Raw genomic sequence first — 17,646 nt, 5'->3', positions numbered from 1 at the left:
TGTTTCATAGACATCAGTTTTTCAAGTCTCACTACAACCTAAAAGGAAAGTAGTATTCCAAATCTCATGTTATAGCTGAAGTCAGCTTAGAGAGAAAAAAATAATACATCCAAAGTTACACCGCTTAGAAAGCAAGAAATCTGGGATTTGAACCAAGTTTTCTGTGTATACTCTTGGACATTATGCTACTGCCTCTTGGCATAACTCTCCAGCCAAAAGTAATTTCTCTTTTCTTTAAATTCTTTTAGCAAAATAAATCCTTTCGTCCATTAATCACACTGCTTCATTATCAAAGTGCGTTTCTATTCCTCTAAGGGCCTTGAAGTCAAAGGCCATATCTTATTCAGGACCCTCCATGAGAAACTGTGAAACAGACTTGGATTCAAATCCCACTCTCACTTACTGGATGACCTTGTACAAAATCATATAACCTTTTTCCAATTTCTTTTCCACTCATCGACTGGAGACCATCGCGACATACGTTCATTGCAAAAATTAAGTAAGATCATGTACTAGATTCACAGTAATCATCAATAAGGTATAGCCAGTGTTATTAACGTTCTCTGGAGATCTTTTCTCATGTAACATCTTATTGAATCACCACAACGTATTTTCCACTTTCCAGGAGAGAAAACTGATGCTTCACAGGGGCGGTACCCTTGCAGTAACTGTTTCTAACTGAATGACTCTCAGCATGGCCTTTAAATGCCTCTCCAGGCACGCAGATTCTTACACTAACAAGGAACCCTTGCCCACCTTCCCCCTTACATGGGAGCAAGGTGAAAGGTTGAGTAGCAGCTCTCAAATCAATCTTTGAAAGCGAAAGCAGTTGACCCTTTGCCAGCATTCTCTGGTCTAATTGACTTCCCGCGGTGAAACCTTTATTTTGAAACGGGACTCCAGAGCCACCCCTGGCTAAAAAGACAAAAATAATGTCGTTAACTCTGTTTGTTTTGCTTGGGATAAAGTGTCCTGAGTTCATAACAAATGTCCTCTTGTTAGCAAATGGAAAGGTATAATTAAGACGGCTTTTCCACCACTTTTAACGAGCTTTCAGTTTCCTCTCTACCTCACTCTCTCATTTTTTTAATGAGATACCAATTTCCTCCTGCCCAGCACTCACAGATACTTTAAGCAATAAAACAGACAGCTTTGATTTTCGTCTTAGTGCGAAGTTTTGCTATTAATTTATTCATCTGCAACCTGCACCACACTCTTTTTGTACTAAACGGCCTGTTAATCTTTAAAAATTAACAAGGTATCTCAGGCCAAAATATAAGGGAGAAAGGGGGAAAAATGAAAGAGGAGGTTGGGGCGCGGAAAGAAGGTTTCTGCTTAGGGTAGCATGGAAATATTGGTTTTTTCATCCCACAGCCTTTAACTTCAGCATCTTCTGGAAACACAGGCCCACAATGAAGACTTTTTCCTGGTTTCCTGCAACCTCTCTCCAATTAAGATCCAAGTATAACCCAGTCTGCCCAAACTGGGAAGCTGGTTGGGGCCTGGCTGACGTAAACAGAGACCCAGCTCCGGGGCCAGGAGCAGCAAGCAGCTCTTGGAAGATGTGTAGGTGGTGGAGAGCAGAGAGAAGGGCCTTTCTAAAGGCTTAGAATCGGCCCAACCCAGGCTGCTGCCTGCCATCTGGAAAGAGGCAGTCTTGGCAGATTTGGGCGATAAACTGCTTATTTATGAAAAGTTATTTAAAAAATTCAATGGCTCTTTAAGACTTTCAGAAATCTTGGAGCTGAGTACAAAGATTAGATGTGCACTCAGCAAAAAAACTATGTACCTTGTTCTATATGTTCTGCCCCTCCTTACCAGAGACCCCACATATGTACTATGAGTTGGAATTCATGTGACCCTATTAAATCAGATTAACTGTTTCTAACACAATATGCATTTGCTTCAAGCTTTATCGGTGACTGCACTTTCCTTTCCTCTGTATAAACAGCTTTTTAAATCAGCATCATAAATATGCTTCATTTTTAAAAAACGGAATTTTTATTTTACTTTATTTTTGATTTTTAAGGCCGCACCCATGGCATATGGAGGTTCCCAGGCTAGGGGTCGAATCAGAGCTATAGCTGACAGCCTATACCACAGCACAGTAATGCAGGATCCGAGCTGCATCTGCGATCTACACCCACAGCTCATGGCAACGCCGGATCCCCGACCAACTGAGTGAAGCCAGGGATTGAACCCATATCCTCATGGATACTAGTCAGATTCATTTCCACTGCACCACGATGGCAACTCTGAATTATTAAGATATAAATTACATACTGTAAATTTTACCTATGTACAATCAATGGTTTTAAGATATTTGGAAAATTGTGCAAACTGCACCATAATCTAAGTTTAGAACATTGTCCACAACCTAAAAAAAAACCCTCAATCCATCAGGAGTCACTCCTCGTTTCCTCCGACTCTCTAATCCCAACTCTAGGCAATCACTAATCTACCATCTCAATAGATTTGCCTATTCCGAACACTTGTAAGAATTATTCCATTATTCTGGAATTATAAGAATTGTTTACCTATTCTGGATATTGATCCTTTATCAGATATGTAAGTTGCAAATATTTTCTCCCATTCTGTGAGTTGCATTTCACTTTTTTAACGGTATCATGTGCAGCACAGACTTTTTAATTTTGATGTTCAATTTATCTATTTTTTCTTTTGTCACTTATGCTTTGGGTGTTGCTTAAAATTCAAGGTCATAGAGATTTATTCTTATGTTTTCCTCCAAGAGTTTTATAGCTGTAAGTCCAACATTTGTATCTATAAATCCATTTGGGGTTAATTCTGCATATGCGAAGGAGAGATTCAGCTTCATTTTTTTTTCATGTGGAAATGCACTTGTCCCATTACTGTTTGCTGAAAAGACTATTCTTTCCTCATTAGATTGTTTTGGTACCCTTGTTGAAAATCAACTGATTATAAACAGAAGGGTTTATTTCTGTGGTCTCATTTCCATTCCATTGATTTAATATATCTATCATTAGGCCAGTACCATGCTGTCCTGGGTCATGCAGATACGCACAAGTTTTGAAATCAGAAAGTGTTAGTCCTCCAACTTTGTTCTTCTTTTTGAATTCTGGCTATTCAGAGTTCCTCAAATTTCCAAGTGAATTTTGGGATCAGTTTACCAATTTCTGGAAATAGCAAAGCTGAGCTTTTTACAGACATTATGCTGAGTGTGTAGATCAATTTTAGGAGCATTGCCATTTTAACAGTATTAGTCTTCCAATCCATGAACACAGGATGCCTTTCAATTTATTTGGATCTTTTAACTTTCTATACTGATGTTTTATAGTTTTTAGTACAAGTTTTGAACTTCTTTCTTAAATTTATTCCTAAGTATTTTCTTCCTTTTGATTCTATTAAAAACGGAATTGTTTTCTTAACTTCATTTTTGGATTGATCACTGCTTCTGTATGAAAATACAATAGTTGTGTGTGTGTGTGTGTGTGTGTGCATGTGTTTTGTTCTGTTTTGGCTGCACAGCATGTAGAAGTTCCTGGGCTAGGGCTCAAACTTGTGCCACAGCAGGGATCCAAGCCACAGCAGTGACAATGCTGGATCCTTAACCTTCTGGACCACAGAGAAACTCCTACAATAAATTTCTGTATAATGATCCAGCATCTTGCAATCTTGCTGGAAATGTTTCTTAGTCCTAAAAGGTTGTTTGTTTGTTTTTTCCCCCTTTGGTGAATTCTTTTAAGATTTATTCCATTGCATCATCTACAGGCAGAGATGGTTTCATTTTTCCCTTTCCAATCTGGGCACCTTTCATTTCTTTTTCTTACATAGTTATCCTGACTAGAATCTCCAGTACAATGCTGAACAAAGTGGTAAAAGCAGACGCATGTCTTGTTGCTGATCACTGTTGTGTATCTTTCATTGAAGCCTTTTATCATGTTGAAGAAGTTCCTTTAAAAAAAGAAGTTCCTTTTTATTCTGTTTTTTGAGTGATTTCATAATGAAGGTGATATATTTTGCCAAATGCTTTGTCTGCATCTATTGAGTTGACCATGTGGTTTTCATTCTTTTTTCCATAAATATGAATTTATGTAACTGATTGACTTCTGTATTACTGGAATAAATCATGGTGTATAGTCTTATTTGAATGATGCTGGATTTGGTTTGATTGGAGATACCTGAATCCACATTCATAAATGATATTTATCTATAGTTTTATTTTCTCATGATATCTTTGCATGTTTTTAGTATCAGGGCAATACTGACTTCATAGAAATGAATTAGGAAGTGATCCTTCCTCTTCTGTTTTTCAAAGAGTTTATGAACATTATATTAATTCTTATTTGAATGTTTGATATAATTCACCAGTGAAATGAATATGGGTCTGGGCTTTTGTTTTGTGGGAAGTTTTCAAATTACTAATTAAATATCTTAAATTTTTATAGGTCTATTCACATTTTCTATTTCTTCTTGAGACAGTTTTAGTAATTTGTGTTGTTCTAAGAATTGTCCACTTCATCTAAGTTATCTAATTTGTTGGCATATATTTATTCATAGCATACCCTTACAATCCTTTTCATTTCTTTAAGGTTGGCTATGATGTCCTTTCTTTCATTCTTGATTTTGATAATTTGGCTTTTCTTTCTTGGTCAATTTAGCTAAGTACCTGTCAATTTTGTTTATCTTTTTAAAGAAAACCCTTTCTGTTTTGTTGATTTTCTCTTTTTATACTATGAATTATTCTCTAATCTTAATACTGGTTCTTTTTACTTTAAAACATACTTACACCTACCCACTTTCCCATCCCAGCTGTCATCTTCATTGATATCCTGTAGTCTACGTCACCCAGGCTGATATCACTTAGAGACTTGGGAGTTACACTAGCAGTCATATCCTATTACTGTTAGTCTCTCAAAACAACCACACAGCCCATTTGCACTAAGAAAAAGGAAGGAAAGAACTAAGAGAGAATTGAGGAAGACAGAATCACTTTTTTTTTTTTCTTCCAGCTTTTGCTCCATGACTTCTGGAATTGCTTCCTCTGTCTTGTTCCTTAACTTTACACTTGGAACCAATTACTGGATGAACTAATTCAACTATTGAATAATACTTGGAATTCCAAATATTTGGCATGCATACTATTGCTGTCCCTTGCCAATGGAAGATATTAATCATGTTGTCATTTCTTTTAAGGTCAGATGTGGCCTTACAGTTCTCACAGAGGGAGACTCCACATAATCACAACCAACACCTATGGGGCAGTGACTACAATCCTATACATTTACAAAATATAAATACATACATACGTTAACCAGAGACATATATTGGGATTATCATATCAACATTATTTGTAATAGCCCTAAAGAGAAAACTACCAAATACTAATCAATAATAGATTGAATAAATAAGCATGATATTTTGCACAATGGGCTACTACACAGCAATGAGAATGGGCTAATATTCAGCTCTACAACTAGACTGGACAATATAAATGATGCTCACCAACCTAACACCGAACCAAACAAGCCAAAAATGAAATAACCTATTCTGTAGGAGTCCATTTATATGGATTAAAAACAAGAAAAATGAATCTGTGCTATTAGCAGTCAGGATAACTGTTACCCTTGGGAGGAAACTGGGAAGAATCATGAGAGTGGTTCTGGGGATGGATAATTTGTTTCTTTTTTTTCTTTCCTTTTTTTTTTTTTTTTTTTTTTTTTGTCTTTTTAGCTATTTCTTGGGCCGCTCCAGCGGCATATGGAGGTTCCCAGGCTAGGGGTCGAATCGGAGCTGTAGCCACCGGCCTATGCCAGAGCCACAGCAACACAGGATCCGAGCCGCATCTGCAACCTACACAACAGCTCACGGCAACGCCGGATCGTTAACCCATTGAGCAAGGGCAGGGACCGAACCCACAACCTCATGGTTCCTAGTCGGATTCGTTAACCACTGCACCATGACGGGAACTCCTAATTTCTGTTTCTTGATACGATGCTCAGTGTCACCCAGGGTGTACTGAGTGCGTGAAAAATCTTCATCCTTTAATCTTATAATGTGTTTCTCTGTATGAATATTATATTTCAATAAAACATTTTTGACAGTTTGGTTTACTCATCTCCCTAAGTAGATAGTGAACTCCTCCAGTTTTTGGAACCATGTATTTATTTCACTGAATCTCCTTTGGATTTAGGCCAGTGATGGAAACATAACAGAAACATGTTGCTTTACTTTTCTACCAATTCTACTTTGTGGAATCTGGAATGTACTTGATTTTGTAATTGTCCTTTATCCACAGGGTACAATGTTCCTGGAAAACTTTGTAACTTATTCCAATCCAGGCTAACTCAACTCCATGGTGTCCCTTCTCATATTCTGGTTCCTGTTTCTGATACCTTTACTTCCCGCCTTTGCTGCCAGACCTTGGTAAACTGTGGGGTTAGGACTACTCCCCGGTGTTCTATATTGGACAAACTGATTTGGAATACATGAAAGAATTAGAAATACAACTATCTATAAATTATGCCAGTTACATGCTGTTCATCCCCCACACAGAAAACTTTTTCAGTATGCTTAAATGCTATAGATATTGCCATTCATATGAGAAGTAGGCTACTCTCAGTATCTTTTGCTTTGGGGCTTCAATATCTCCCAGTGTTATGTGTTTCCTTGGAGATGGATATAATTATGCCCAAGTTTGGGCCAAGCTCAGAGAGGTCAGTTAGGTCAGGTAATACAGACTGAATTATGTTGTGATGACAAACAGTTCCCAAATCTCACTGACTTATACCAAGCATTTGCTTTTGCTCAAACTGTTTCCATTGTAGACCATCTATGGCTCTGCTCCACCTTATCTTTCTAGGATGCAGGCTGAAGGGATGATTTTTTTCAGGGGTGGTCCTAGTCTTACGGTAGAAATAACAGTGAATATTGTTTTATGGCTCTTATTTACACTTTTTTTCCTCAGAAGTGGCACATAACACTTCTGCCCATATTTAATCAGTCAGGGCGAGCAACATAACCATGCCTAACACCAACAGGGAAAGGATATATCATCTTTACACATGGAGAAACAGGGAGTGTTTATAACAACAAAGCAGTAAAGCTGAAAGGAAGACAGGGATGTGATCCCTCCCTCTATTAATTTATAAACAAATGGCGATAATTCACATTCCATATTTTTCTACTCTCAGTTTAAGCTCTGGCATTTTTATCCTGAACAGCTCGGGTGAGAACAAAGACTAGACATTAGTACTACAGAAACCATCTTGGCTGCAACCTTGCCTTGACCTTTTCAGAGGTCCCATACCCCGCATATTGTGGAGAGATGGAGGCAGGTGTCTTCCTCAAAGCATCTGTTTGATGGAATGTGTTCCTTGATGTACCTGGATCCATTTACAGAACTATCCTTATCTAGCTCAAGTATGTTGTCTGAAGAATAAGAATGATAATAGAAGACAGACCATCCTAGACTCCACCCTCAGTTTATAGAATGAAGGAGGCAATTACTATTTTCTGAAAATGTCTAAAAGTTTCCTTTAGAGGGAGGAAATATTGGGGAGGGAGAGATGAAAAGGAAAAGCACAAAGAATTTTTTAGGGCAATGAAACTACTCTATATGATGTTATGCTGGTAGATACAAGTTATCATACATTTGTTCAAACTCACAGAAGTTATAACACCAAGAGTGAACCCTAATGGACACTGTGGACTCTGGTTGATAAGTATGTTTTAAGGTTGGTTCATCAACTATAACTAATGTGTACCACTCTGGTGGGGGGGGTGTTGGTATTGGGGGAGGCTATACATATGCGGAGACAGGGAGTACATGGGAAATTTCTCTACCTTCTGCTCAATATTTCTGTGAACCTAAAACTGCTTAAAAAATAAAGTCTATTTTTAAAAGATAAGGGAATCTTTTGTTAATTCTTGAAAAGCCTAAAACGAAGGTCATGAAATGCCTAGTTGCCCTCCCTAAGGCAGAGGGTGGCTTTTGCCAATAAGACAAGAGTTCCCTAGCCTGTCATAACAGAACTGGTCAGTACTACATCCTCCAGAGAGTACCTACAAAATGTAGATCACTGGACAGATAAGCACAGTTCAACAGAGAGAACTTCTAGTTGGCTGGAGTTGTCGAATTAAGCTACTATTGTCCTACTAAACAGATGGGGCTCTACCTCAAAGCTGCAGAAACACCCAGGTGTCTAGGCTGAAGGGTGCTGAGTGAATCAGTTGGAATTCGTTTCCCCTTTGATTCTAAGCACAGGAAAAGTCTGTCACTGCTGGTCACTGTTTGTGGAAAAGAAAGAGAGGGTCGGGCTGAAGAAGGAAAAAGGAGGCAGTGAAGCACAAAGCCTATCCTTAAATTCCTCTGAAAGGAGGGTGGTGAATGAAAGGATGAGGAGGAGGAAAATTACAAAAACAAATGTGTGCCCAAGATCCATATGGAAGCCAGATACTCAGTGTGTGGGCAAAAACTCTCTTCTGTTCCAGGTGCTGTCTCTGGTGGCTGTGTGGCTCGTCAGCCCCTCCCTTTCCCCAAACCACAAGCCATTCCCACTCCTCTGCAACTCCTCCAAGACACAGAGCTTATGTCTGAAAACATGTTCTATGAAAATTAATATCATTATTTTCCCTATCTACTGTCTCATGAAAAAGATTATAAATCATATAATCAGGAGTTGTTGGAATACGAAGGAACTTTAGAGAATAGCAGTAATAGAAAACTAAAGAGATAGTGGACAGATGTGAATTTCAATTCTGACTCCCATTCATGAGCTAAGTAAACAAGTTACTTAATTTCTTCAAAACTGAGTTATTCTAATTTGTAAAGTGGTGATGAAAACAATATCCCCCTTATCCTGCAACCACTCTTTATTCATTCATTCATCAGATCTGTACATTTAACATGTATCTATATAATGTTTACTCTATACCAGACACCATGCTATGATGGGGGCATATGGTAGAGGACCAGGGTATGGTTCTTAGCTTCACGATGCTTACAGTTTCTCTGCTAGGGAGGACAGACATCAATAATCACATAAATAAATAAATAAATATATGTGACATGAAGTCAAAGGATCTCAGCATTTGGGCTGAGATGTGAAGAAGGAGTAGGAATTAGTGGAGTAAAGTGGGATGGCAATGGGGTAGGGTGATACGTTGGGCAGAGGGAACAATTTGATGGTGCTGACGAACAGTTGAGTTTCCATAAACAAAACAGTATGAAGATCATGAACAAAATGAAAATAGCATTGCAGGCAGAGCTGAAAGGAAAAACGGAAGGGCAGCCTTGTGGACCATTTAATGGATTTTGTATAATACCGGAAGTGAATAAGGAAGCCAGAGAAGGGTTTAAGCAGATGAATGACTATTAAATAATGTTTATAAAATATCACTTTAACAGTTGTTTCCTGAAGTGTTTTCATGAAAAAAAAATACACAAAAAGTGTGTTTGTGAAAAATACACAAGTAGTTTAATTTCTTTATTTTTAAAATGAGGAGTCATAAAATCTATCATATGATCAGAACGGCCAAAGAGAACAAGAGTATGATAATGCTGAGTCCTGAAAAAAAAAACATTTGTTTACTTGGATTGATTTTAAATAAGAAATCTACTGCAGCTTCAATAATTGATGGCATTTAAGAAAAGATTATCTATTTGACTTTGAATCCAGGAATATTCTCCTTGGAATAGCCCAGGAGTGAGGCATTAGCTTGATGAAGAAAGTACAATCCTTGCACAGGGCATTACCTTGTAGGCAGTTTACCACACAAACCACAAATGTTCAAATTTCAGATAAACAACACTCCTTTGGTATAAGTATGTACCAAATATTACATGAAACATACTTATATTTAAAAAATTTGTTGTTTACCTGAAATTCAAATTAGGGATTGTATAATTTTATTTGCTTAATCTGGCAACCATCAGTCATAGACTCACAATAATATTATCTGTTGGTTTTCCATTTTTACAATTGCTTTAAAGGTAAAACATCAACTGACTTTATAATAGATCAGAATGTAAATTTTAACAACTTCTTTTCATTGTAAAATAAAAGACATATAGGGTGGAGGGTGAGAAAGACAGGTAAAGGAATCTTTTTTAAAGATAAAAAAATAAAGAAAGAAAGGCGTAGAAGACACAGGATTGGGAGAGAGAGAAAAGAGTGAAGAAAGGTATGGGGATGGTAAGGGCACCCATGTCTTTATCTTAGACAGCTGGGATACTGGTAAAAGTTGATGTGTACTGCATGATCCATCTATTTCAATATGCTTTTGTGCCAGACAAAGTTGTAAGAGATTTCATGGCCATGTTTTAATTAAGGCATAGATACCTTATTGCTTCTAAAAGCTCCCCCCCAATATACTTTCAAAGTCTGGTTTGTACCACCTTAAGAAAGGAGGAGCACTCCAACTTTACTAACTGCTATATAAAATAGTTCACTAAAAGTCATCTTTAGCCAGTGCGGTTGAAACCAGTAGTTAATGTGTTGGTCAAAAAAGCCAGTTAAAGTGAGAAATCATAAAAAGTGATACACACATACCTTATGCATTTTATAATAATTTAAAACATGTGAATGACTATTTATGTGCCAATCTTTTCATGCAGGGCCAAGACCTTTTCTTTGAGTTTGAATCCCTGAGTATGAGTTTTGTGTCACCAAAAAGCAACATCTCTCATTTCCATTTATAGTTTCCATAAAATGTAATGAGAATTTAAGTACACTTTTAAAGCAATTTGAGTGCAGAAGCCCTCTGTGTTTTCACAGAAATTTCCTACATCTTCCACACTGTCTTGCCCACAGCATTTTTTTTTAATGATTTTACTGAATCTTTCCAAAGCATTCAATGTGATTTCTTGTAGGAAATAAATCCCAAACAACCTTATTTTTGCATTCCTAGTCCACTGATTTTAATACTCTTCCATTACGTTATAAAATTATATAACCAATAAGACTGAGATACACAGGGCCGATTTTTATAATAGCATAGGGAATTTACTAATTCTTCTTTTCCCTTTTTTTTTTAATTGAAGTGAAATTTACATTTTGTCTCCCAAAGCAGTGGAAATAAAATAGCTAAATTATCTAGGTAATTAAGTCTTCTTAGAGGCTAAACTACTGGGAGGCAAGAAACGAGATTAAGCAATTTCTGAAGGTCAATTTCACTCAAAATTTACACCATGATATGTATACTGATGTCACTATTTCATTTCTTAAAATGCTACATGTTTGATTTTCCTAAAATTTTAGTGCTTCCATGAAAGGGTTTTATATTTCTCTTGCAGCTTCTTCTCTTTACCTGCTTAAGGGTGACATGGGGTATATAGGAATAACCTATTTGTTTAAAAGCCTAAGAAAGTTTCTAGGAATAATGCAGGTTATACTGAGACTTAATTTTCAAATAACTTACTCATTCTCAATTCCTTCAAGAAATCTACTTTCGGAAAAAAAAAAAAAAAAAGAAATCTACTTTCATGAATGTATAATCTTACCTTCCATGCTACATCCAGCCAGAAGGCTACAACTGACATAATCACACTAATGAAAAAATGTTTATATTTAGTTTTCAACAGAATTGTAGCAATCCTTGCCTTACTTCCTCTCAATCAAGAACATCTATGTCTTAAAGCATAAAATTTCTTCTTGCTTCTAGAAATAAATTGTTTCATAAACCAGGTTATAGTCCCAATTTTTCTTATCCATAAATACAATGCTTTCCATTAATTTCTAGAACTGAAGGTTAAATTGGGCTGTTTTCCTTGAGACTAATTTTCAGTAAAGCCAAATTTTTACAAATAACTGTTTTTGTTTTGTTTTGTTTTGTTTTTTGAGCATCTTATATGGATTTTCTGTTTTTAAATGTTCCTTTAAACCGAGAAAAGAGATTCATTGTTGGAATGATGGATTTTGCTTTTTGTTAAAAAAGACAGAGTGCTCAGGGTGGGGTCTGACCATTTCCTGCCCCAAAACACAACTGTAAAGATCAGTCACGTTACAGGCCTAAACAACCTGACAAGATCACTTTAAAGGCAGTAGCAAATACAGGTGATTCCCAACAGGGGGCTTAGGGAAAGGTAGCTGGGTTTAATTCACCCTTAATGAACAGGCAGTTTTTCCTTCTGGTAACACTGCCTCAATACTGGAGCCATCAGAGCAGGCCAGGACACTCCTCAGGAGAGCATGTTTCCTTGGCTAAAATGAATGGATCTTGGTACAGACTTAAAGGGTTCCAAGACTGTTGAAATCCTACCCTTCACTGCAAACACAGATTAAAGGCAACCTCTTCTCTAGATTGAACAAATCTGAATTGACGTTCCTTTTCTGAAATCCCACTGAATTTGCTTCTGTTTATTTTAACTCATTGAGATTATACTTTCTTTAATTTTATTTTTAACCAATAGGACCTCCCCACTAGATTATAAGCTATCTGAAAAAAGGATCTTGTTTCATTCATTATTGTATCTCCAAGGCACTGTGCTAGGAAGAAAGGGTATAGGATAGGACAAAGATGCATTAATTCCTGAGATCCCAGTCTAATGGAGGGGAATAATCTCTAAATAAATATTTGCAATGCAATTTGCTAATGGTTATGTTAAAAGGGTATACAGGGCAATATGGAAACTAAGAGGAGGGAAGAAGCTGACTGCATTTTGAGATTTAGTAAAGCATTCAAAAAACAGTATTTTACACACAAGACACACTATCCCAGCTAAGCAAACTGCATGAATTTCTAGTCCCAAGATGCACCTATGTATACACATACACTTTGGGTCTGTAGTTGACACGTTTTTGAGTTGTCTGAAGGCTCCTCTACTCTCCTTCTCTGACAAGTATCCCTAACTTCCCCTTCAGGCCATTTTTATAACTCCATCCCTTAGCCTTAGGTGATTGGCCCAGGAGAAGGATCTACCTCAAGGCAGACCAATCCAACATGAAGTATTGAAAGGTGTGGTGCATTGGATCCATAACACCTTCCAATACTTCTCATCTTATGCTACTGTGGATATGACCATAGCATGCATAGGTTCTTTAAATCTATAATGACAAAAAAATTACATCCTGGCAATAAACTTTGTTAAATAAATCAATGGGATCACTGTGAGAAATTTACTGGGCCCACACACTTACGGTCAATTAATCTATGACAAAGGAGGCAAGAATATAAATGGAAAAAAGACGGTCTCTTCAATAAGCGTTGCTGGGAAAACTGGACAGCTATATATAAAAGAATGAAATTAGAACATTCTCTAACACCATATACAAAAATAAACTCAAAATGGATTAAAGACCTAAATGTAAGACTAGAAACTATAAAACTTCTAGAAGAAAACATAGGCAGAACACTATGACCTAAATTGCAGCAATATTGTTTTGGATGTCTCCTAAAGGAAAGAAAATAAAAGCAAAAATAAACAAATGGGACCCAATTAAACCTAAAAGCTTTCGAATGGCAAAGGAAACAAACCACTGGCAAAATGAAAAGCCAACCAAATGAATGGGATAAAATGTCTGAAAATAATATGACCAAAAAGGGGTTCATATCTCAAATATATAAATAGTTCATACAACTTAACATAAAAAACCCAAATAACCCAATTAAAAATGAGTAGAAAGCCTGAACAGACATTTTGTCAAAGAGGACATGCAGATGGCCAATAGATACCTGAAAAAATATTCAACATCCCTAATCATCAGGGAGATGTAAATCAAAACCACAATGAGGTATCTCCTCACACCTGTCAGTATGGCTATCAACAAAAAAACACAAAGACCAAATGTTGGCAAGGATGTTGATAAAAGGGAATGCTTGAACATAGTTGGTAGAAATGTAAACTGATGTAGTCACTATGGAAAACAGTATGGAGGGTTCTCAAAAAACTAAAAATAGAACTACCATATGACCCATTAATTCCACTCCTGGGTATATATCAAAACAAAAAAACAAAAACCCAAAACACTAATTCGAAAAGATACACACACCCCAATGTTCCTGGCAGTATTATTTACAATTGCCAAGATATGAGAGCAACTTACGTGTCCATCAACACATGAATGGATAAAGAAGATGTGGTACATATATACAACAGAATACTACTAAGTCATAAAGAAGGATGAAATTTTATCATTTGCAGCAACATGGATGGACTTGGAGGGTATTAGCTAAGTGAAATAAGTCAGACAAAGACAAATACTGTATATTATCACTTACCCATGAAATATAAAAAAATAAAACAAACAAACAAATATGACAAAACAGAAACAGAATCACCGATAAAACAAACTAGTGGTTACCACTGGGGAGAGGAAAGGGCGGAGGGACAAGAGAGGGGCAAATTTTAAGAGCTATACACTAGTCTGTATAAAAATAAGCTACAAGGATATTTTGTACAACAGAGGGAATATGTCAGTATTTTAGAACTATAATATATAGCCAGTATTTTATTTTATAGCTGTAAATGGAGTATAACTTTAAAAAATTGTGTATCACTATATTGAACACCTGTAACTTATATAATATAGTACACCAACTATACTTCAATAAAAAAGTGGAAAAACACAAAAATTTACTGGGAAAAGTCCATACTGAGTGCTTACTGTTTCTCCGTGGCTATCAATGAGCCACTAAAGGATAAATGAGATATAGTCCCTTCCATCCTGGGCAGGCACATAGAGAAATAATCACAATACATGGAAAGCTACAGGCAACAGCAGAAGAGAGGTCCAGCTCTGCTTAGATTATGAATCCCTGGTTTTAGGTCACTCTGAACTTCACTGACCTCCTAGACACAATCACAAACAAGGAAAATGTTTTCAACAAGATTTTGGTGTATTTCTCCCGTCATCAAAATTTAGTACAAGAAACCTGCCTGATGTGAGTTCAGGTTAGATTCCCCAGCTGAATTCACTGTAACCTTTCTCTGTAGGGATTTTTCTCTTCTTCCATTCGGGTTATTGAGCAGAAGCTGAACAACTCCAGTCTGCCCCTTCAGTCTGGCAACCAAGACCTCATGGGCTGCCAGACCTAAGGGACGGAGCTCCAGCATGGGAACTCTTGAAAGGGGTGGCACTGCCTCCTGAGGGGTCCCCCAACTGGGAAATTCAGGGATGACAGATTCCCTTCCTGGTCTCTATTTCTCTATTTGCCCTGTTTTACTGGGATATGAGCCTCACTGAGGCAGCTGGGGTATGCGTGTTCGCAGCTAACAGGGGCAAAGGCTGGCACTGAAAGGAGCTACTTCCAGAGTAGAGATCCTGTTTCCACCATTACCACTTTCCTAGGACTTATTCAGCACCCAGGCTCCGGGAAGATTTACGAGCTGCTTAAAACATTCATGTTTGCTTACTGCTGATCACTGGAAATTCAAGGGTGAGAACTGGATTGTTAGCAGTCAGGGAGCCCTCTGTTCCAGGCCCCTGGGCTCTGCATACCCCCTTAGGTTTATCTCTCTATGCCTCCCTTCACAGCTTCCCCTGAGGCACATGCCACAGATTTCCTCCTGGGCTTTACTTGAATTTGCCAAAATTTAGTAAATGTGCAACAGATTGGGAGAGCTAGAAAAAAACCACACAACCTATATAAGAACTCATATTTGTGAAGTAGTTTATGGTTCACAAGGTACATTCACATACATTAGCACCTAGTTCATTTGTTCATTCATCCAACCATGCATCCTTATATCCTATTTATTAGACCCAAATGCATGCCAAGAATTGAGTCTTGACCTTGTATTTTACCAAAGAGAGAATAATGCTTAATTTCTGTGGACCTGTATTTAATTCTGTAAAATCTACTTATTGAACATTTTTGAAATACCTAGGCTGTGAAAAGTAGTATGTGAAGTATTATGAGTAGAAAATATCAAATTCAGTAAGTTGGGCTAAAGATAATACAGGTATCATCTAGTGAAGGAAAAAGATGTTACAAGAACAAAACGAAGAAATGCAATGGGGTGGGGAAAGGGAATGGGATTAAGATAGGAAGCCCAGCTCCTCGATTTCAACTGGGAACAAAGCAGAGTGATCAGGTCTGGGGGGACCTCTTTCCAATTCTGACTAAGAAGCAGAATCAGCATTCAACCCATCCAAGTCTAGAGGAAAGGGGGTTATGCAAAAGAGCCTCTTTTAATATGATGTGTTGGAGTAAATCGATGGTTTTAAAAACCATATTCCATGGAACCCATAGGTATTTGCTTTGCTGCTGTTACACACTAGAGCAGCTTTGCTGTTTTCCTTTATTCACTCTGAATTTCAGCAGTGACTTTACTTTGAATAAAGGGTTCTAAAGTTAAAAAAGAAAGAACACAAAGGGGGAAGAAAAACCTATCGGAGTAGCCTTCAATATCCTGTGACTCTGTTTACTATCATTACGTTGGTGCATTCTTGGAATGTTTTAATTTTAATATGAAAATTAAAAAAAAAACACGAACAAAAAATTTTTAATGAGATTTCAGACATCACCATAGAGAAGACAGCGGGGGATTTGCTGAAACCTTCAATTCCCCTCCTCCAAACAACCAGCCTTGCGGCCCAGATTTATTTAATCCTGGCCCCGATTTTATGCACTTAACAATTTAATGGTATCAAAATAGGTTAAGATTTGCCTTACCTTAGGTCAGGATAAAGATTTAACGTCTCTTCATTTTCTGAGTTCTTCATGTCACCTACTCCGTTTTATGCATTTAGAAATCTTGAAAAGTGCAAGCTCCTACCTCTAGTCATTAGGACCCCTCCGGTTTCCGCACTGGAGCCTCCGCGCACGCAGAACCCTAAGACTCATGGGAAGGCGGGAGTTCCCAAGATGGCAGCCGCCAGGGCGCCGCCTTTGGTACCTGGAGCTCCGGGGGCGGTGCCCCAGGGCGGCTTTGCATCGGAAACCGTGTCTGAACATCTCACATGTATGCACGCCAGCCTCTTAAAGATATCCGGAGATGTGAATGGGAGCTTTCTCAGACAGACAGTGTTTGAATAATCCATTTATGGGGCCATCAGGGCCTCATGGAGTTTAGGAGTGTGGGCCATCACCTTGCAAAACGGGCAACTTCTCAAACAGCGACCGCTGACTGCCGGGTGAGTACCAGCTGGTAGGTTTGTTACCGAATTAGATGCAAAGTCCACCTCTTGGGGCCCTGGCTGAACCGGAGTCCCCTCTGGAGGGATTCTTGAGGGGCTCACCCTCAGGTTTGCACTGCCAATCACCGAAACTGAGTTTAGTACCAGCAAGATAGGCGTTTATTCAGTGGCCAAAGAAGGAGAAGGGGAGTTTAGTACCAGCAAGATAGGCGTTTATTCAGTGGCCAAAGAAGGAGAAGGGGAGTTCAAGCTCATGGGTTTTAAGGGGTGAGATGTAGGTGCATTAGGAGACCCTGGAAAAAGAGCCAGGAATAGGCGGTGCATGTGCAGTCCCTCAGGCTGCCTTGCACAGGGTACAAATTGTGCCTAGCAGAGTACCAGCCTCCCGCTTTGGGTGGAGGTCTTAGCATGGTAGTGAAGGAAAGGCACCATTTGGATGCCTCCAGGTTTTGTGTGTGGTTCCTGTGGTTAAGTTAGAGCAGGTTGGGTCTGGTTTTATTGCTGGCCTTTGTGGTATCCTGTTAATAAAACACTATTCTGCATGGTTTAAAATAATTTCTGCACCTGGGGCCTGGGCTACATAGCA

The 17,646-nt window shown here is 38.1% G+C and overlaps 1 long non-coding RNA gene across 2 annotated transcripts in view; it reads right to left on the bottom strand.

Moving 5' to 3' along the window:
• Positions 1 to 16,739, bottom strand: part of LOC110260334 — a 163,072-nt gene extending 146,333 nt beyond the window's left edge. For both annotated transcript variants that reach the window (XR_002343455.1, XR_002343456.1), the window contains exon 1: positions 16,597 to 16,739. This is a non-coding gene — a long non-coding RNA (uncharacterized LOC110260334). The remainder of the gene's footprint in view (positions 1 to 16,596) is intronic.

Source organism: Sus scrofa, chromosome 4 (assembly GCF_000003025.6).
Source record: "Sus scrofa isolate TJ Tabasco breed Duroc chromosome 4, Sscrofa11.1, whole genome shotgun sequence".
NCBI lineage: Eukaryota > Metazoa > Chordata > Mammalia > Artiodactyla > Suidae > Sus > Sus scrofa.
This window is presented reverse-complemented; position numbering and strand designations above follow the sequence as displayed.